The 22,064-nt window shown below is 41.7% G+C and overlaps 1 long non-coding RNA gene across 2 annotated transcripts; it reads right to left on the bottom strand.

Annotated features, from left to right (window-relative positions):
• Positions 1-5,618: 5,618 nt before the first annotated feature.
• On the bottom strand, positions 5,619-21,833 carry LOC142465977 (uncharacterized). Of its 2 annotated transcripts, none has more exons than XR_012788022.1 (3): positions 21,462-21,833; positions 19,717-19,815; positions 5,619-6,615 (listed from the first exon to the last, which is right to left on the bottom strand). It is a non-coding gene; the product is annotated as an uncharacterized LOC142465977 (long non-coding RNA). The 2 variants fall into 2 exon arrangements; XR_012788023.1 differs by lacking the exon at positions 5,619-6,615 and adding an exon at positions 8,087-8,572.
• Positions 21,834-22,064: the final 231 nt, after the last annotated feature.

The following is a 22,064-nucleotide window of genomic DNA, read 5'->3' as shown; positions in this document are numbered from 1 at the left end:
ATTGTATTTTACCAGTGAAACTACTAGAAGACCTTGTCAGTCAAATATTCTGAACAAAAAGAAAAGCATACAAGAGGAAAGAGACCATGACAGAATAGATGTTGTAATGAATATGGAAGAAGATATAAAATATTTGACTCAATCTGGCACGAGAGGAGTTAACGTTGATTATAAAATTGTCTCAAAACGACAATAATTGTTTTATAGGACTGATGGAATCTAGAAATAAGGGAATTTGTTTTTGAATGAAATGATTGAAATATGGCTTCCCTGACACTAGAATAAACAGGACACTGTAAATGTACTTTCAAAGACATTCTTTGGAGGGTTCAGGGGGCTCGGCTAAGAAAGTATTCCCAACAAGAGTAAATGTATAAAATATGTTGCTATTATGGGCCTGACAGCAATTTGCAAGAAGAAAAAATAGATATTTGTAACAGTTGCAAGGAGACGCAATATTGTCAAACCCTTCATGTTTAGGAGGTGGCAAGGGACAGATATTCATTTGTCGCTCAAACTTAGGAGCAAGCCGGTCAATATTAGTTTTGTTACATTTGGCAACCTTGACTGAACCTATTGATACGAATCACGTTATTACAAGTATTATAGGAATAAAGTTATGAGGTCTTTAATATATTGAGGCAAAAAGTTAAATGTAACAAAAAAAAACATATTTTATGTCATAAAAATATCAGGCAAGTTACTAATAGATGATAGGGGTGGGCTTATGTTTTCAATGGGAGAAGAATGGTATATAGGACTATAGGACTATAGGACTTACCATGAAGTTACGAAATCAGAATTCAACAGAGGTGTGTTTTGGGATCTGACACATGAATTCTCATCTTTTGTATGCCAGTGACCTCTCTGGGAAGAACCTATGACATATGGAAACATACTGTATAGGGATTTCTGCTTATGTTTATCCTGTTATTTTAAGAAACTGTCTGCATTTATTGTAACTGTCTGCTCTTGTATTAATTGTTTTCTGTAATTTAAGCACTGTATTTTTTAATATTAAAGCCAAACTGTAATAAATAATACTTTGGGCTCTGATTCAACTGTTGCGCACTTTGTAGGAGAGTAAAGAACATTTTTGGACACAGTTTGCTATAACAGACTGTTGTGTGTTACATGCATAGTTTTTCTTAATAAACCGGGACCCGAGACTCTGCAAATTACATTTGATATTTCTTTTGGTGGTGGCAGCGTATTAGCGGTAGATATTGTAACAGAGTAAGAGTTAACTCATTTGAAGTACCTTGCAAAGGAGAAAGGTGAGGCAATGAGTTGGCTGTGTGTATTAACCATGGTTACATATATAAATCACATGCTCACAAGTGTGCTCTTCGTGACAAATGGTATATTGGGATGGATTGAGGAGATATTATTCATTTGAAGGTCAATGAATTGGGAAAAATGACTGTGTATGAACTCTTGTCCCATATACAACTCACGTGACAACAGGGGTGCCGTACGCCAGCGGTGCACAAACTGGGGGGCGTGCCCCCCAGGGGGGGTGTGAGATTAACTGCGGGGGCGAGGGGTTTACAGAGGCCCCGCGCGCTTCTCCAAGGCACTTAAATTAAGTGCCGGGGAAGCGGTGAAGGCCTCTGTAAACCTTACCGTGGCAGCCGGCACCTGGAGACGCGTCGCCATGGCAACGCGGCGTCAAATGACGCCACGGGGTCATGTGATGTCGCGTTGCTATGGCAACATGACGTCATGATGCCCAGATGCCGGCAACCATGGTAAGGAGGAGGGAGGGGGGCACGCGGAGAGCAGGACAGCCGGCAGGTGGGTGGGCACAGGGGGAAAAGATTGCGCTCCCCTGCCGTACGTGACACACGTCTATAGGAGATCGGAAGAATTAACATTATTGTTCATCATCATCACCCAAATACACTGCACATTTTTTTGTACAACTTTAAATAAAATTTTAAAAAACTCTCAAAATGTATTTAAGGATAAATCTCCGAAAAGAACAAAAAGTGCATTTTGCCAAGGACACTAATTGTTACAATTGTAATTGCAGCAGTAATGGGTGTCTGAACTATAAGACTGTTCAATACTATGAAATATGTATGAGATTCAATTCTAAGCAGCATTTCTGCAAATGGAATATAATGCATGCCCACTTTCAGAGCACTGGCATTGTTATCACGATAATAGTCTGTGTTCTTTCAAGTCTTCAGCTCTCAAATTTTAATCTGGTCTGTAACTGTTGCATACTGTACGCCCATAACATTATCTTTAACTGTTCATGAAATGTCTTTAAATATAATGTATAACCATGTCCATTTAATGTAACTGTGTATTGTAATCATGACTCAGGACATGTTTGAAAACGAGAGGTGAATGTCTTCTTCTTCTTCTTCTTCTTCCTTGTAAAACATTTTATAAAGCAATAAATAATGTAGTGTTAAACGAGAAGACAGCAAAAATGTTCACTTTTATTATTTCTGTCATTTAACGAGATGGTCGAGTCAGCTTTTGAAATTACCTATAATTTGTATACCTGCTAAATACTACTTGAATATGAAAATTGATTTGTTTTATACAGTACTTTTACATCCTTATAATATAAATGTAACTAATAAAGACTTTCCCCTGTTCTCGGCTGTCACATTAAATGGAGAATTGCATTATGCATTTGAGCAGAGCTCAACTTTGTATCTCTGTCTTAGAGGAGACCTGTATTTTGAAGAAATTGTACGTATGTTGTGCTGGCTGCACACGCAGGATTCTCCTCGCCTGAAACCGTTTCCCCGCACTTTGGAATTAAACTATGGTAAAGACACCGCACAAACTGCAACCCCTTTACACCTTGCGATATTAAACATTGCGCTACAAGCTAACAACTGGTGTTGAAATCTTTATTTGGGACACAAAGTGGGTAAATTAGGAAAGAGACATTGCATAGATTCTGCAAGTAAATGCTAAACAAGCGTGGTTTATTCACCTAATACATTGGAGTCCTGCCCTAGCTGCTTACAGAAGGCGACCCCTAAGGGCTGTTCTATACAGCATGCGTTCCTATGCGAACGCGCATGCACGTGCCGCATGCTTTTCGTGTATAAAGTGCCGGGAGCTGCAGGTAAGGTATATGTGTGTGGATGTGTGTGGATGTGCGTGTATGTGTGAGTATATGTGTGTGCATGGGTTGTGTGAGTGAAAGTAAGTCCTAGATAAGATTTTTTTAAAGAAAAAAAACTTTAATAAATATTTTTTTTTTACCTTCTGCTGTTATTTACGCATACACACACACACACACACACACACACACACACACACACACACACACACACACACACACACACACACACACACACACACACACACACACACACACACACACACACACACACATATCCACGCATACATACACACATACATACATTTGAGCGCAGGCAGCGGCGCGAAAAGATGACTTTCTTCATCTTCGCCGCTGTCTGTCGGCTCCCCTCTCCCCAACTAAAAATCTGCGTGCGCAAGGCGTATTACGCGCCCGGCACTATAGAACGTGCCTAAGGCTGCATCCATAGAGCCTCAGCCCGTGCTCCTCCGCGCTGACGCTGAGGCTCGCCTGCCCGGTCAGGAGCGATCCCATGAACTGGCAGACAAGCCAGCGTGCGCGATCGGGAGGCGGGGGAGGCGGGGCTGTGACGTCACTGGGCCTCAGCACGCCTGCAGACGCTCGCGTGAGCCCCCTCTAAAGACATCCTCATTGAGGATGCAGGGGCTCAGCACGGAGCGTCCGCGCGGCTCAGCGCAGCTATCCCTGCTATGGACGTAGCCTAACAGTGTCAAGATCTAGCTGGACTCTTGGGAGAGAGGCCACAGTGGACGCTATTTGTTCCTTGGACTCAAAATCAAAATTAGTCCTACTCAAATTGATACAATCCATCTCCTAATCCAGTGATTGGTATCTGGAATTTAAAGGACTTTGTTGTTAACTCTGTAAATGAGTGTGAAGGGGTTAATGTGATATATTCACCAAAAGCTGAGAAAACATTTTTTTTTGTAAAAGAGAACAATTATTTTAATGGTCATTACTTTTGTTCTCAACCGTTTTGCCATCGTGGAGGCCGATTTCCAATTTCGCAAGTGAAACATCGGCCAGTGAAAGGCAGTAGCAAAGGAAAATGTGACGTGGTTACTGGGTAGGAAATTATCCGTCACTTTTGATCTATTTATAGTCTCGCCATTCCTTTGATCTAACAGAATCATTTGAAAGTCCCAATTAAAATAGAAAAGTCATCCATCTGTGAAAATGAAAAATAACATGCAGAAGTGTAAAATGCGCCTAAACTTAAAGGAAGGCTACATCACGTGTAGTACAAGAAGGAGCTACTTTATTTCTACAGCACATATACACCACTTGTATGTGGGCTATTATATGGTCTGATCAATTCAAAGCATTCATTTCAACCTGAAATGACAGGATCTAGGTACATACAGATGCAGCGGGCGTTATTCGAACACTTCACGCGGTTTATAACTTCGGAATACCCATGTCATGGCGCAGAATTTTTTCCAACCATACCGCCTTTAGAAGCGAGTGCAGGCGAGTGCAGAAAATGGCATTTAAGTGTTCTGGTTTTTAAACACCTGAAATTGACACAGTAGCACAGTACTGTACACATTTCAATTCATTCATTTCATTGCACACAACCCATGAAATTCAAACAAAGCAACCGCGATAAACATGTGTGCCTGGGGTGATTGGCGGCTTTTGCCAAAGAATTTAACTACATGACCATCACTTATGAGAGGAAGGGCAGATACATATCTACGTTATTTGTCATAATGGATGTAGCATTGGGGCTTTTAGTCTTTGGTCTAGTAGCAGAGTAATGCATAGCTAACAATACATTCATTTCCATTTAAATGAATGGAGGACATAGGATTTTTCAACATACTGTATATTGCTTGCCATGCTAATCACATTGTTGCATGGAGTGGCTGATAAGTTGTCTTCAGCAGTATATACTTGCAGTTATATACTTAAAATCAGTATTGTACTTGTAGTATTAATTTCTTTACTGCTGTACTTATTATACAGAGCCAGCCCTTACAGAAATAGGGGTGCTCTCTTCTCTGAGAAAAAGACATGACATCGCGGAATGCGTCAGGGGATGTTATCTGTTAGGTTCTCTTAGACTTGCCATGTTTTCCTAAATTTTTATGCTCCGTAATAAATATTTTGTCCATTTAAGAAGCTTGTGCCACGTGTAAAGAAGTACCTTTCACAGAAATATAGAGTACTTAGTAATTGTTATAGCTTATCCAAAAAAGTTAAAGCTTTCTGCCACATAGCACTTTTCTTCCACCCTGAATATTAATATCATAATAGATGTTCACATTTTAGCTTTGATTAGTACAATACCACAAACTGCTTAATGTGTGCATTTCCTCAACACTTTCGTCAAGACACCCAAGCCAGATCAGTGTTTGGGAATAGCCAGTGAATTAGCAAGAACATATGCGTGCACTTAGCTCATTTGTGAATAGTCATGGGTGAGGATTCAGAAACACGGATGTGCATTATTGCTTTCCTTAGGGGCTTGTTAAGGGCTTATAACAATACAGTATATTTGAAAAAAAAAATGCAAAAGCAATTCCAAAGTTACTTTAATGGTGGATGAGTAGGAGAGAAATTCTAAGACCTCCCAGTGGTAAACATCCCTACCAGGAAAACATATTTTGCATGTATATTTCTCCAAAGCAGAAAACAACAGAAGCACACTGCATTGAAAGAGTTTTGTGAGCAGTAATAAAAAAAAAAGAAACTAAAGCTGACTAATTAAAACTTTGGACTGCACCATCAAAAAGATGTCTCTTATGTGCATTTGTAAAACCACTAGCGAACTCTTTATTTACAGATTAGGCTGGTGATTGGTGAACTCTTACATTTGGTTAATTTTAAATATGATATTGGAAAATACCATTACCCAGCTGCTCTTGGTATTTTGACATTTCAAGGGTAGTCATGAATTTCGTAACCAGACTGGGTAAAAACTCACTATTCTGCTTCTGAGATGTAATCATATACCATTTACAATTCTGTACACAGGAATCATGTTCTAAATGAATAAGACCCTTGGGATCATTTAATAAAAAACATTTGTGTCATAGTCCTGATGAAAGACGCCTTAAAGCAGCAATCTCAGAAAAAATATATATTTTGTTCCATAATTGGAACCAGCTGGTCCCCAATAGTGGAACCAGGCTATTTTAGCACGGTAATTATCTTGGCAACCAGAGGGTGCCTTAAGCTGGAAATAGTCCGATTCAGCTCTTGGGACCCCAAACTCCTATTATGTAAGTCAATCATGTAAAATTTGTAAATGCTAGGTGGGATTGCTGCTTTAATGCCTGGAGTCATTTTGTGAAAAGAACAAGTTTTACTTTATCTTAGAGCAGCAGTCCATGCTGACATTTTTGTTTTGCCTTTAATATGTGCATCAATACAATCCACACAATGATAAGTAATAAGCTAAGTTGCCAATCGATCTGTTCTCCTGTGATTGATCAGCGAAGATTCGGCTGGGGGGTTCACTAAATGGCTGCAGATGAGTATTGACTCAGTATATGTCACTTTGTAAATGGTTGCTATGGAAACAAAAAAAAGGCAAATGTAATTCAGAGTGGTTTTAAAAAAATGCTACAAGTTTTCTCATAGTACAGAACGGATTTATTTAAAAAAAAAAAAAAAACACATGTAGGATATTGCTGGGTCTGCAGCTTAAATTTAATTAGCAATTAACGAAGGAAGTTCCAGCCACTCTTTAACCGTTAAAAATGTTTTTTGCCTATTTACAGACTGGCTTTTTCTTTTGTATTCCTTTTTTTATAACTGTTTTCATTGTCAGATCCAGCAATTGTTCACTTCCAGAAAATGACTGTAGCCATGTCTGGTTTGGGCAACTGATCTAGCCCTGGTATCAGTGCAGGCAGTGTTAGGCTCAATCCGGGGTTTTCCCTGCAGTGAGCAGCTCCCTTGAGTGACAGAGAGGGCGGGACAGGGTCTGTGTTCTGCCCAATCCTGGGCTCAGACCTTGGACCCTCTCCCCTGGTACTTAAGGGGCTGCACATGTAAATTTAGTCAGTTGTCTCTCCCCGGAGCGAGACTGTCCCACGGAAGAGTGTGCGCAGAGCTCAGACCACCTTCCATCCCCTCCCTTAGGGGAGTGGGAGTGAGGACTATACCTCCTACTCCACCAGGGAGTAGGGGAAGAGTTAGGACCGACCCTTGGGCCCATGCCTGGGGGTTGAGTCCAGGGACCATTCTGAGGAGGGAACAAGAGAGTTGTACCAGTTGTATGCTGATACCCTGTTGGTAAAGAATAAAGTGTTCCAGCTATAAAATATACTCCTGCCTGAGACTGCAATCTATCAAAGGGTTCTCCTGCAAGGATTGTCTCCAGCACTCCTGGAGCCTACAGAGAGATGGAGGCCTGAACCAGTGAGAGAGAACCAGCTATCACCCCAAAGCCTGTCCTGTCTTCCCCACTACCACCGGCGGAACCTCTGAGCTTCTGTGAACCAGCAGGTACCCAGCACAACACACCCGGTAATAGTGTAATCTCCTAGACTTAGAGGGTGGGGGAAAACCTGTTACACGACTAACGTGAATTATTTATTGCAGTTAAAATTAAATCATTGTGATTTTTTTTTAAATGCCTTTTAACCTAGTTCAAATCACTGAACCATTGGAATCACTCAAGCAATGGTGCCTCATTTAGATATGACCCATCAGCTAGCCCCTGATACAATTATCTTGTGTTTTAGATAATTGTAGAAGATTAATTACTAGATCATTTGTGGAACATAAGACAAAAACAATTTATTCAAATCGGTTTTATTTTCAGTGTATTTATGAGAAATAGAAGACTGTCAAGCGCTATTAATTTGAGCCGAGTTTCACTCCATAGTATTTTCTACCTAATTTTTACCATTAATGCATTAAAGCAGCAAAACATGAACAATCATATATGCTTTTTTTTTTTTTAAATAAATCATTTCTGTAGTATTAGATAATATGATCTGCATTTTAATTTTATTTATTTTTTTTAAACTCCTAATGCCATTGTTTATTATTTTGTTACGGTACTGATCAATCTTTAGTTGCTACAGCAACCATTTAGAAAGTCATATCTTTCCTCTTTTGAAACAGCTCTCACACACGCATCTTTTTGAGCTCTGCCCTTTGGCAACAAAGTATTACAAACAGATGTGTTGCTGTGTTCCAAACAGCAGACTGTCTATTACACTGACAGCTGTAACAATAAGGTTTCACACTTGGTAATATAATGTTACATATCAGCTGCAGCATTTCACAGACTGCAGCACAAAGTTAGAAGGCGGCCATTTCGTTAGGCACACAGTCAGGATTTCAACAGATTTATAACAGGATCCCCAAACGATTTCAGCTTCGGTAAGAACGTAGAATTATACATGGTTACATGCTTTACATATACAAAGAAGAAGAAGAAGAATAGGGGAATGTAGCTTTATGTCCAGGTAGTCCTCCCATTTCTCACTCATTTTGGTCACTGTATCTTGACAGCTGGGGATAATGCAATGAACAAAATGTGGGGTTTTTTAAAAAAAAAAAAAAAATGTTTTTTGTTTTTTTACAAGAATCTGAATTCAAAGCAAATCAGAAAAAAAAAACAATGTTTTGAGAACTGGTAGAATAAAATTACATGGGCATTCACATCATGCATTCATCTGCAGGAGGAAAAAAAAGCAGATACAGTAAATACACGCTACAAGAGTAGTCCATCTCCATAAATCAGATCTGCTGTTGTAGGTTTGAAGGCATCGAGGAGAGATGGTGCACTGTAATAATTTGTATTTATTTTCAAAGGTCACCAGACATTCTTCTCATTAAATATGTATACTGTTTTCTTGCATCTGGTTTGCCCTTTTGATATTCAATGTAATGCTTTCTAATTGCGGTCAAGCTTAAAAACTTCATGCAAAATCCTTCGGCGGTCGTCACGCCGCTAAAAAAAAATAACATTGATTGGAACGGTTTTGGTTTCAGGCATTGAAACAATAGGGTCTATTTTTAAAAAAAATGTTGTGTGTCAAAATGTCAGTGCTATTAACGAGTAGAAACCTTACAAAAAGAGCGTCTAGATCTGCAGACGTCCTACATATGACATGGCGCATAAAGTGATGTCTGAAATAATTTGACGCATCCCTCATATTGAATACCTGATTGATACAATATAACCCTTTGAGTGCCACAGCCCCTCCGGCAAATCGATATCATGTGACCGCTCATTGGAGCGATCACATGATCACAGCATCACTGATGCCAGGCACACTGGGAGAGGGCTCCTCCTCCCCCGTCCCCCTGCTAGATAACAAATCTCCCCTAGAAAGCGAGCTGGGGTGCCAGACCCCATAACGTGGTGGCAAAGTCGTGGGACACTCAATGGGTTAAATTAAAACAGAATGAGCTGTATTTATTTTACAATTTCGAACGAGCATCAAAAAATATAAATGGACTAGTTAAATATTATTTATGATAGCCATGCAAAGAATACATTTTCCTACTGTATATTTTGATACATACTGTACCAACTTGATTCTGTACTAACACTATTAATATTTCTGCGCACCAAAAAAGATGAACATTTTTTTTTTAGATGCTGATGGCGCAGATGGAGACATTACAGGTTGGTACACATTGTAGGTGCACACAAGAAATTCAAAAATTTGATTTTCCTGCTTAGTTTTGCGTGATAAAAGCCGTTTGCAACACTTTTCTAAATAGGCCCCATAGTCTGTGTGTATTTTATCACAAACCGGTGCGCACAGTGGCAGCTAAACTTGGTAGATTATACAAATCAGTAAATTTCAAAATTAAAGGAGATATTTATGCTATTTTTAATTTTTATCACAGATTTTAAGCAGAGGGTCTCCGGAGCTGAACCCCATCAGCTCCGGGGACCCCCTGCTTCCGGAGATACAGATGTGCGGTGGGGGGGTGCCAGTTGCTACTCCGGCTGAGCTGGCTGGGGTTTATAGCTCCTGCATCACTAAGGCTTATTGGCTCGCAGGGTGCGGGAGCTTTGAAACTCCGCCATAGCATGAACCCTGCTAGCCGAACGGAGCAGCTACCTGCACCCCCTACGGAGGCAAGTAATCTCTGGAGGTAGGAGGTCCCCTGAGCTCAAATGAATGTGGTTCAGCTCCACCTGCTTCAATACAATGTAAAATAAATGAAGGAAAACTAACTACTTGTATTGCCGCTTTAAGGATGTAATAAATAAATGATTCAAATAAGGTTAACTGATTGCAGATAATAATATTGCAATGAAAAAAAAATGCATTAGTTCAGGGTTTAATTTTTTCTTTAGACGGAAATCATTCTTGGTAACTACAAATGTAATCAAGTTTTTGAAAATATATTGAATATATTGAATAATTCCTCTAAAAGGGGTTAGCTGTGCAAGAAATCACATCTGTAAACCAGTTATTCACAGAATCACAATGCGCCTCTCCAGTTGCTGGAGGACAAAATGTGACAGGACAAGGTCATATATTATGCCTGTTCTTTTCAATATCCCAGAAGAACAGACAAATACTGTAGAAACAGAAGCGCACAACAGATTAGGTTGCACAATGCAAAAACTTGCCCCGATCACTCACAGATTCTGCTGCATACCCCTGGCAAGAGAAAAATCAATATTTAAAGGTTACTTACCAGAGGTGCACTTATTCCCTAAGATATTTTTTCATTCCCCGGATCAGATGTGTTTAAGCTTAAAAGCAGCAGTTTCAACTTTTATTTTTTTTCCAGTTACCCACATGCATTCATTGGAATGATCTCAACGCTCACCTGCACGTGCATAATTCCTACGTTCACTGTAATGATCCCAGAGCTCACCCACACACGTGTTATTCTTGCGTTCATTGGAATGATCCCAGAGCTCACCCAGCACGCATAATTCCTACATTCATTGAAACTATCCTACAGCTCACCCACACGTTCATTAGAACGATCCCAAAGCTCAGCCGTCCACGAATAATTCCTAGGTTAATTGGAACGATCCAAGAGCGGCTCCACCAACCTGCTCTTTGCTCAATTCCTCCGCCTGTGTGACGTTCGGCGATTGCCCATTCTTTACCAGCTTGCTAAAAAGTTGTGCGACGCCACTAGCACCTTTACACGTGGGTTACCTTACCTGCAATGCCGCCCATACCTGGTGTATGTGAATGAGATGCAGGCACATACATACGGTGAGCGTCCCAATCAGGATCCTGCCATTGTGGGCTGCCCAATCATAGTTCTGGATTCAGACATTTCCACGAGCTTCGCCATTGCTGCCAATATCAGGGTAAGATGCAGGAGCCCAAGGTGTATCAGAAAGAAGAGGGGTAGTAGTTTGACCCAGGCAGGGGAGAAAAGGCTTTTGGGGGGTGGAGGTGGGAGTGATGACAAAAGGAAGAGCAGGGGTGTTAAAGTGTCCCTATGGGTGGTGGTTCCTCCCATGACTCCCAACAGATGCAGCCACCAGTATCAATCACTTGCCTAGGTAAAAACTAAGGCATCTCACAGTAAATGCTTAACATTTCTGTGAGATTTCAAATGGCCCATCGGAATAACACAGCGGGGGGTCCCTGCAGTCCCATTCAAACTGACGGACCATTAGGAATCTCACAGAAATGTTGAGGGATTTACTGTGAGGTTGCCCCAGATTTTCCAAGGCAAATGATCTAATACTGGTGGCTGCATCTGTAAGTGCCCCACACTCCAGTTCCCCCCAAATACTTGCCTGGCAATATGTGGGGTAATGAGACAGCCTGATATCCTGCAGACACGCAGATCCCCTTTACATGCAGCGCGGATGCTCTCCCAGCAGTCACATGTCTGTCTCGCCTCAGCCCGGAGCACCTGTCAGCAGGCGCTCCTGGTCTCAGCCACTCCAGTAGTCTCAACTGGAGCCGGACATGTCGCAACCCAGGTGTCACGCTTGTGCGAGCCCACAGACAAGACCTGACCCCGGCACTGAGGTGGGAAGGACAATGAAACACACCCACAGTAGCAAAGGCGGGCCCAGTAGGTGGTTTGTAGCGTTGCTGGGTCTGGGTATGAAGGAAAAGGGTTAATCCAATACTCGCCAGGTTCCAAGGGTAGGAGAGGTACACGTAGTCGTTATCCGTAAGCCAGGGGTAAAGAGCCAGAGAGAATCCAAATGCAGCCAGGTCGGTACACAAGAGGTTAATCCATAAGCCAGGGGTAAAGAGCCAGAGAGAATCCAAATGCAAAGCCAGGTCGGTACACGAGAGGTAACTGTAGAAAACAAGCAAGACAGGGCTGGACAAGCCAGGCACACACAAGGCTACACAAAGTCTATGTTCAGCAAGGTATGCCAGGAAGAGGCAGTCTTATATAGGAGACAGGAACCAGTAGGGGAGGGAGCAGAGGCAGGGCCTCCACAGATGCCAAGGATAGGCTGCAGGAGACAAGGGCTCATAGAAAAACTTGACACGTAGCTGGGGCTCGTTGCGCGCCGTCATGCGGGTGCACCGCGCACAGCGGAGGTGCGGCACGTCCCGAGGGGGTGGAGCTATGCTCAGTGACCGTGCATAGAAGGAGCAGGTGCGCGCACGCTCTGTAACAGGAACTGTGATGCGCACATCAGCGGGGGGCGAATCTTCGGCAGCTGCCGCTGCAGTACTATAGGTAGGCGAGGAGGGAACGCGCCGCAAGGGACGCACTCCCCGATTCCTCACACCAGGGTCTTATTGCGGGACTTCTCCAGGGCATGTATCTCTTAGGCTGCGCTTATAGTGCTTGGTGACGGCGATGGTGACGTCGCTCCAAAACAAATCCATTGAATCCGTCGCATATGCTTATAGTAAGTGAGACGGTGACGTCATAACACCCTATGGATGAACACATTCTCTCGCATCTTCCAGGTGCTTTGTCCCTGTCTAAGCCCGCCAAAGGCTTGAGGCTCCCTGGCTATTCATCACCCCTTCACACCCTGAAGGGGTGAGGTAGAACCACCTCGTTACTATGGAGCAGGCTACATCCTGGAATCTCTCTATAATTTGGGAAGGAAACATCTTATATACCTGAGGGGAGTGGTTAGTACCTCTGTGCAGTAATGTGCATAGTTTGTGTTACTCTTTGCCTACAAATCATACATCAAAATAAAAACAATGCTCGTCAAAAGCATTCCATTACTGTGTAAATAGGGAAGTCTCTTATCTGCTTCTTCTAATTGACAAGAAGATTATGATGTCAGCATCCAGTCCAACACACTATTTCCCATAATACTAAAAGATTTCACTTAACTGTATCTTGAAGTCACAGAATAAGAGTGGAACACAATGGTAATCGAGAGATTGTGTACCAAAATGGTATTCAGCTACGTGGGTGTGTATGTACGTATGTAATTACGTACACACCCACATACTGTAGCTTTATATATTGATGTATGCACCTATGTAGCTGAATATATTTATATTCATACGTACATACACACCCACGTAGCTGAATATATTGATATTCGTACGTACATACACACCCACGTAGCTGAATATATTGATATTCGTACGTACATACACAACCACGTACGTACATACATACATACATACACATATATACATAGCAAAGGAAAGTCTGCAGCACTTACAAAGGTGATGTATCAAAAGGTATAATGAATGTACTGTACTTTTATTTCATCTAGCAAATACAAAAACTAACATATGGGCTCATATTTTAGTTTTTGTAGTTGCTAGATTAAATAAATGTATACCTTTTGATACATCACCTTTGTGAGTGCTGCAGACTTTCCTTTGCTGTACATTATCTGGGGCTGGATGGTGACCCTAGCCTTACGGCATGCACCCAGCAGGAAGCAAAGTATTTGTTTTTACATTTTCCTACTTTGAGTGCCCTAGACATCTGTGTTCGTGTTCATGTCCCCTCTCTCTGTGTCTCTCTCTGTCTCGTTTAAAAGGGAATACAAATTTCCATTTGCTATTGTAGTTACATTTCCTCTGTTGTGTAATGTATGAAGAATTAATAGCCTGTTCTAAAAGCAATATGTATAGTATTGTTTGATGTGGTTTCGGAGTCGGCTTTTTCAGACCACCGGAAACCTATTACACATTGTCCCTTACCTTGTTTAAAATCATGGCTAATAGAGGCCTTGCGCGCTCCCCCGGCATTTAATTTAAATGTTGTGGGGGAAAGCATGGGCCCCTGTAAGTGCAGCGTAACCCCCCAGTTTCACGCCCCCCAGTTTGAGCACCCCTGCAGTAGATACCTAGGAGATATGCTAAGGAGAAATGCAAAGTATATTTAAATGACTCACACCCCATACCTCCTAATTTGACGTAAACTGGCAAGCTTGGCTCCTTGTGCTGAAGGGGGTACTAGTGTCAGTCCAACAGGATCAGAACACATAACTTTTGGTATTCGGGGCAGCAGCTCTAGCACTGAACTATGTCAGATGCTATATATATCTCCCCTGTTGCTGTATACTCTAGAACAGGGGTGCGGAAACTAGGGGGCGCAAGATTTTCTGGGGGAGGTGCGGCAGTTAGAAGTACCGCGCTCTTCCCCAAGGCATTTAAATTAAATGCTGGGGGACCGCGCGAGACCTCTGTAACTAAATTACCTTGGCTTCCAGCGACACATTGTCCTGGTAACCCAGCATCAAATGACTCTGTGGGGTCACGTGACATCGCGCTGCCATGACACCGGAGCTGAGAAGGAGGGGTGGGGGGCACGAGCAGGGGAGGAGAGCAGGCAGGGGGGCACAGGAGGAGAAGATTGCGCACTCCTTCTCTAAAGCAATGGTACACAAAGTTTTTTCTTTAGGCCCACCTGCCTGCTCTCCCCCCCTGTTCGTGCCCCCCCTCTTACCTTCTCTTTGGCATCGGCGGTGTAATTTGATATCAAGTGATTTCGTGTTGCCATTTGATGCCCTAGAGACAAAGTAAGAGTGAGTTATAGAGGCCACACGCGCTCCCTAAGCATTTAATTAAAATGTTGTGGGGAAGAGTGCAGGGCCTCTGTAAAGAACCATCCCTCCCAGAAAACCTCACGCCCCCCAGTTTGCACACCCCTGCTTTAGCGCTCTCCCGCTCATACCTGGAAGTAGTCTGCTTTTAAAGGAATCCAGGAGAGAGCGTCCACGAGTATGATTAGCTACAGGATACAAATTGTCAATTATCACTGAAGATTGTGACTAATAATCTTCAACCCACAGCTTTTAGTCATCTAAGACATACAGTACAATCACGTAAAAACACAGAAATTCTGCATCATAATTTGTGTATTGGAATCTCATTAAAATCGTAATGAATTACATAATGTTGCCGATACGTGTAGTATCATTCATTATTTCATTAAATTCATATGAGATCTTGTAGTAAACACAAACAATTAATTAAAAACAAAATTATAAACTATAGAAATATTCTCTACTGCAGGTAAAATATTTAGGTGCCTAGTCAATAAGCATTAAGTCGATGGCATTTTTGCACCTACAGCCATTCTTCACTAGGCTCCTTACTGATTAAGGACCTTAGGCTCAGATGTACTAAATGATTCTAAGCCTTAAGGCTCCTTCAGAGTTAAGGCTTAACAATATATTAAATATGGTCATTGGCCTCTCTAACATTTATACTTTCTGTCAACTGAATCATGACCGAAATTTGTTTCCTTTTTCATTTATTGATTTCTATGGGAAAAAGACGTAGACAAATTGGAAGGAGGTTAATAAAGGAGAAATAATCCCCAAATTTGTAGAAATAGTATTACTAAAAACGAGGAAAATTATAATGGGGCAGTGGGTAAAAGAGGAACCCCCTACTGTAGAAATTATGCTTAATTCTCTAATGCATTTAATGACCCTGGATACAATGGAGGCAGAAAGCAATAAAGAACAAAATGCAGAAAAGGTTTTTGCAAAAGTGAGATCCGTTTATTGAAATGCTGCCACAAAGAGACAAAGAGACTGTGGGGAAGGCGTTCGAACACACAACCTGGTGTTCCGAAAGACTGTTAAAAGGGGAATAGGTGAAACGCATACAGTAGCTGAGAACAGAAACAGTTACTAAGTAATGTACGAAAAAGTGACATAGGTCAGGAATATGAGAAAACCCCATCTGTATTATAATGTAATAATTTTGTAATTTATAGTGTAGTCTTTAAATTGATGTATCGTTATGCGAGTGTCTTTCCATAATTTATGTATAAGATATGATTTTGAATTGGTGTTGAAGTTCTGTAATGTGCATATGGTTTTTGTATATGACATAACAATACAACAAGGATAATACAAAAAGAATTCACTCAAAATGGTGTGTTTTATTGCTTTGCCTCTGTTCCGGTGACTTGTTGTCTGTCTGGCCTCTCCTCGTAGGGCAAAGTCGTGGGTGGATCTCGGTGTGGTCGATAGGTACTGTACCATTACTTGGGGTTTACTTGGGAGGTAGCTGAGTCCTCTGCCGGTGTAGCTCTCTGTCTCACATCAGCACCAGCTCGGTGTACTGCGAATGGGTGCGCTTCTGTGTACTACAATTGGATTTTGAGGTTAGTGGTAATGACTAATTCACAAAATAAACAAGTCAGGAAGTGTGGTGCTCTGCCCGGGAGCCGTGTGGGCCATGAGCGCAAACGGTGGTCTGCGTCTGTATATGAGCAATTGTCTCTCAAATACAGACTACTGTATTTGTGTAATGGCCATTCATTAAATAGTCCTCATGCCCCTTAGTTGCTGCCCCCATCGCCCAAAGACGAAATATGTGTATACATAGTCACTCCTGCCCATTTAAAGACTGCCGCTCAGATATTCCGGCGATTATTACTCATTACTACCTTGTACTCTGGAGCGCCGGTTACGCGGGTTAACCCCTTCATGAACCTTAAAACACCAAGTCAACTGAGGATCTTTAAATATATGATGATGTCGCAAATAATGCACATTGCAGTCTTATTCTATTGCAGCTCAGAGTTTTCCCCACAGAGAATAACAAACACAACCCCTCTCAAAACCTTATCAATCCAATTAAAGCCAGATAAATGATGGGCACTGTAGTTATTTGTATGTGTTTTCATTGTGTACAGCTCAAAGTGCATTATTGAACATGTTTTGGTTACAAGTAAATGTCAAGACACCCCATATCTCTTAAAACACCTACTGAGAGAAAATGAAAGCTGAGTTCATTTTTCCAAACATCAGTCGATTTCCCCCCAAAGCATGTCAAGTCTTACAAAGAATGAGAGGCAGCAGGAGGCCTGACATTTTCACCATGCATTTCTTCATGCAGATTTCCACGGACGTGAAAGAATCCGCTTATGTGTCTTGGAAATCAGACTGCAGTGAGGACAGTTACAATGCCAGAAATAGCATATAGCTCCGGGGTAGGGAACGCCAGCCAGTCCTCAAGGACCACCAACAGGTCAAGTTTTTAAGGATTTCCCAGCTTCAGCACAGGTGGCTCAATCAGTGGCTCAGTCTTTGACTAAGCCATTAATTGAGCCGTCTGTGCTAAGCAGGGATATCCTGAAAACCTGACCTGTTGGTGGCCCTTAAGGACTGGAGTTGGCCACCCCAGGTATAGTTGATCAACTTGATTATGCATATAATTAGAAGGAACTTGATATTTCTTCTATTTAAGATTAGTAAATATTACAGGTTGGCAAAAGTGTGTGTGTGTGTGTGTCTGTGTGTCTGTGTGTCTGTGTGTCTGTGTGTGTGTCTGTGTGTGTGTCTGTGTGTCTGTGTGTGTGTCTGTGTGTGTGTGTGTGTGTGTGTGTGTGTGTGTGTGTGTGTGTGTGTGTGTGTGTGTGTGCGTCTGTGTGCCTGTGTGCCTGTGTGTCTGTGTGTGTGTGTCTGTGTGTGTGTCTGTGTGTCTGTGTGTGTGTCTGTGTGTGTGTCTGTGTGTCTGTGCGTGTGTGCGTGGGTGCGTGTGTGTGTGTGCATATGTGTGTGTGCATATGTGTGTGTGTCTGTGTGTGTGTCCCTTAAGTTTTTTTAAAACTAAAACTCAAAAATGATTTACAACCAAGAGCGGAGGACAAGGCCACGTACTGATCTCAAGGTATTATTTGCCATATATCTTTTCAATTACTTGAAGTTTTTCACTTATATTACTTGAGTTTCCTAATCGGTTTCATTATTTTTTTTTAACTGTAACTGTACTCGCGGAGCGAGTGTACGGACACGGGTATGGTGCTATTGAGAATATGTACGTACTCGCGAGTGTCCTTAACGCGAGTGTCCTTAACGCGAGTGTCCTTAACGCGAGTGTCCTTAACGCGAGTGTCCTTAACGCGAGTGTCCTTAAACCGGGATATGCCTGAACTGTAATTCTGATACGATGCCTCCGTCCCTTCTGACTTTAAGAATCGAAACGCCTGCCTCTTCCTTTCCCTTCCCTCCCCGACCTGTTTATTTAGCCACATTAGTTTAGACTTGTTTCTTGTATACTGTATTTATTACCCCAGGCTGTTTAACAGGCTGTTAATGTTACACGTTCACTAAAAAGATTACATACTGAATGTTTTCAGGTAAACGTGAATTATAATTATGTGCTCAAAACACATTGAACTGGATTTGAACTATGCTGCGGTTTTAACCCTTTGATATCATACTGTAGGATAATACAGCACACATCTTTTGGCTCCTATAGCGGCACGGCTAAGTAATCACTGCTACAAGCGCTCCTCTTGTTTCTATATTGCATAAGAAAGTAAAATTGCCCGCATCCCTCCCTGATGTGCAGAGCGATCTGATGGTTAAAAGCATCAATCCAAGGGGACTTTTTTTTTTTTTACATGGCATTGAAGGAGGGGGTCTACAGAGCTGAACCCCATTGGTTTAAGCTGTGGGGACCCCCTGCTCCCCCAGACACATACCTCCGTATGGGGTGTCTGTATCCTGTTTAAAGGTCGTGGTCATGCGAGGCAATAGGAAGGAAACATTATTATATTTAAAACATTTTACAAACATTTATAACATCTGTACCATATACATTTACATAAACTAACATTACAAGTGAGTTTCAATGTGAACAAACTGCACTTTGATGCTTTAAGCAGAAAAACATGAAAAATCCTACTTTTTAAAAAAAAAAATCAGTTACCCTGTATGTAGTATTAGACAATACTGTCTGCATTTTTTTTAAACTCCTATTGCCATTTTAACGATTTTTTAAAAATGTACTTTCATGATCATCCTTTAGAAAGTTATTTCCACTACTTCTTTTGAAACAGAATCTCACACACCTATTTTTTAGCGCTGCCCTTTGGCAACAAAGTATCACAAACAGATCTGTTGCTGTGTTCCAAACAGCAGACTGTCTATAACACTGAAAGCTGTAACAATAATGTGTTACACTTAGTAATATAATGTTACTTATGAGCTGCAGCATTTCACAGACTGCAGTACAAAGTTAGAAGGCGGCCATTTCGTTAGGCACACGATCAGGATTTTTATAGATTTATAACAGGAGCACCAAAGAATTGCCAGTAAGTATGTAGAATGATACATTGTCACATACTTTACATATATAAAAAATAAGAAAACAAAATATAAAAAAGGAAGGGAATGTAGAATTGTTGCTTTCAAGCAACAGGCCACGCTGCCATATTTTGTTGACATTTTTTTCCCCTTTAATCTGTGCATCAATACAATCCACACAATGATAAGTAATTAGCTAAATTACAGATCGATCTGTTCTCCTCCGATCGATCGGCGAAGATTCGGCACGGAGGTTCACTAAATGGCTGCAGAGGAGTATTGACTCAGTATCTGAAAATGGTTGCTATAGAAACAAAAAAGGCGTGGTACATTATACTACATTAAAAATGTCATTCAGAGTGGTTTAAAAAAAAATGCTACAAGTATTTTCTCATAGTACAGAACTGATTTATTTATAATTTTAAAAAAAACACACACACATGTAGGATATTGCTTGGTCTGCAGCTTTAAGGAACTGGTATGAAATTACCAGGGACAGAAAGTTCTTTGTGGTCCGAATTTGGCCCATGGCCCGCCAGTTGGAGAACCATGCATAACATTCCCTGTTGATCCAAGGTGCAAAACAGTTGTGACAGATGAGATTTCATTTGTTACAGAAACACCTCCAGTTGGTACGCTATTTCTAGTTAATATCAATATGCCGTGTTGTCTTTCTTCTAGCACATATGTTGTTTGGGTTTTTCGTGCCATTTTCTCTTAATTCATTAAAACATGCTGAAAGTATGCTGCAGATGTATACAATGTTAATTAGCTGCGTACACTTAATTTCACTGCTGTGGATAAAAGGACGGTGAAAACCTAGCATTTTCATGTATGTGTGTAATTTTATGTGGGGGGTTTTATTTTATTTGATTACTCATCCAAAGAGCCGATTTTTGTACTGTGAAATATTTGTATTTCTCTTCTCTGAAGGTTACGAAGACAACAATTATAATGGCTCTTTTGTGCCAGTAACATTCCTTTGTGTCACAAACCCACACTATTTCTACCTAACCCGACATCTGCTTGTACTGTACTTGCACATTAAATCCTTGGTGATGTTCATTACATTGTCTGATTATTTTATTTCGCTCAGCATGGAGAGAAAGCCACATACTGTCGTTTGTACAGTGCAACAGGGTCACAATAAAAACCCGAATAACACTATATGAGTTATACCATCAAACTCAAACTTTCTTTTTCTTTGGATTCTAAAAAGCAAATAAACTACTTATACATGGTAAATTTCATTCTAAAGTCCTTGATATTAACAATCACACGTAAACTAGTGTCCCATAGACCAGTGGTGCTCAACTCCACTCCTCCAGACCCCCAAACAGGTCAAAGGTTGAGCCACCTGTGCTGAAGCAAGGATATCCTGAAAGCCTGACCGGGGCTGAGGGGGGGGGGAGGGTGAGGGAGGGGTTTTGAGGACTGGAGTTGAGTACCCCTGCCATAGACAATAAAATATTCATTGTTATTTCTATAGATATAGAAATAGATTAAGAATCCCCCTGTGCCCCTCAGGAGCATTACGGTGCGGGGTTGAGGCCCGAGGAGATATAGTGGCTATGGTATATGAGGTGCGTTACCTTCGGCTCACAGGAGGCCTGAAACGCCGCTACTGGGAGCCTGGGGTGTACCTGATCTGGTTGACGACAGCGCCTCCATCTGCGCGGGATCCTAACAATGTGGGATAACCCCGTGCAGGACAATATAATAAAACACACACCAGTAGAATATAACAGGTTTTACTGAACACGATATAATACTACTACCCCACAATATATATATATAGACACTCCCAACCCCCTTACACCAAGTGAGGGTCCCAACAGTACAAACAGCTTGGCACCAATACCCTGATGTCTTTTACCCAATGTCAAGGCCACCCAAAAGTGTGTACGGTAGCGCTACCCATGAACCGGTGGTGCACTTTAGTTGAGGTACCTATAGGGTACTCCAATACCCGGAGCGGCCGATTAACAACAGGGATCCTGGAGATCCAGCGACGTCGCCATCATTGAAGCCGCCATCTCTGCGTGGGGTGGGTTTCAGCAGGATAGTCCCACCAATAAAATAGTCTTTAATGATGTGTGCCTGGATCGGGTCCCAGACTGCAGGCTATGCTTCACAATGTGGCGTCTTCACTGGCACTATAAACTAACTATATAACGCTAATGTGGAAATGTCCCTAGATATGGGTTTCCCTGAAGCAGCCACAATCTAATTAGGTGATTGGGAACTATCTTGGACCTAAGGGGGTTATATGATCTAGTCTGGGTGCCAATGACACCCAGATCTTATCTTCCCTGTCTCAGTCCTGGCTCCAACTGAACTAACTGTCAGCTTGAACTTCAAGCGCTCCCAAAGTTCCAATCTCTCCTCAGGAGATTCTAGCAGACCTACTGGCTATGCTGTGTCACATGACCTCAGCTCCTGGGGCATTCTGGGGGTGTTGTCACCCTATTAATAAAATATTTTTTTTTTAACATTGAGCTGCTTAGCCCCAGATTCTTTGAATGCTATGCTCCACTTTTTGTGGAGAGAGTG

The sequence above is a fragment of the Ascaphus truei genome, chromosome 14 (assembly GCF_040206685.1).
Source record: "Ascaphus truei isolate aAscTru1 chromosome 14, aAscTru1.hap1, whole genome shotgun sequence".
Classification (NCBI taxonomy): Eukaryota; Metazoa; Chordata; class Amphibia; order Anura; family Ascaphidae; genus Ascaphus; species Ascaphus truei.
The sequence above is the reverse complement of the archived record's forward strand: the minus strand, read 5'-3'. Positions and strand labels throughout refer to the sequence as shown.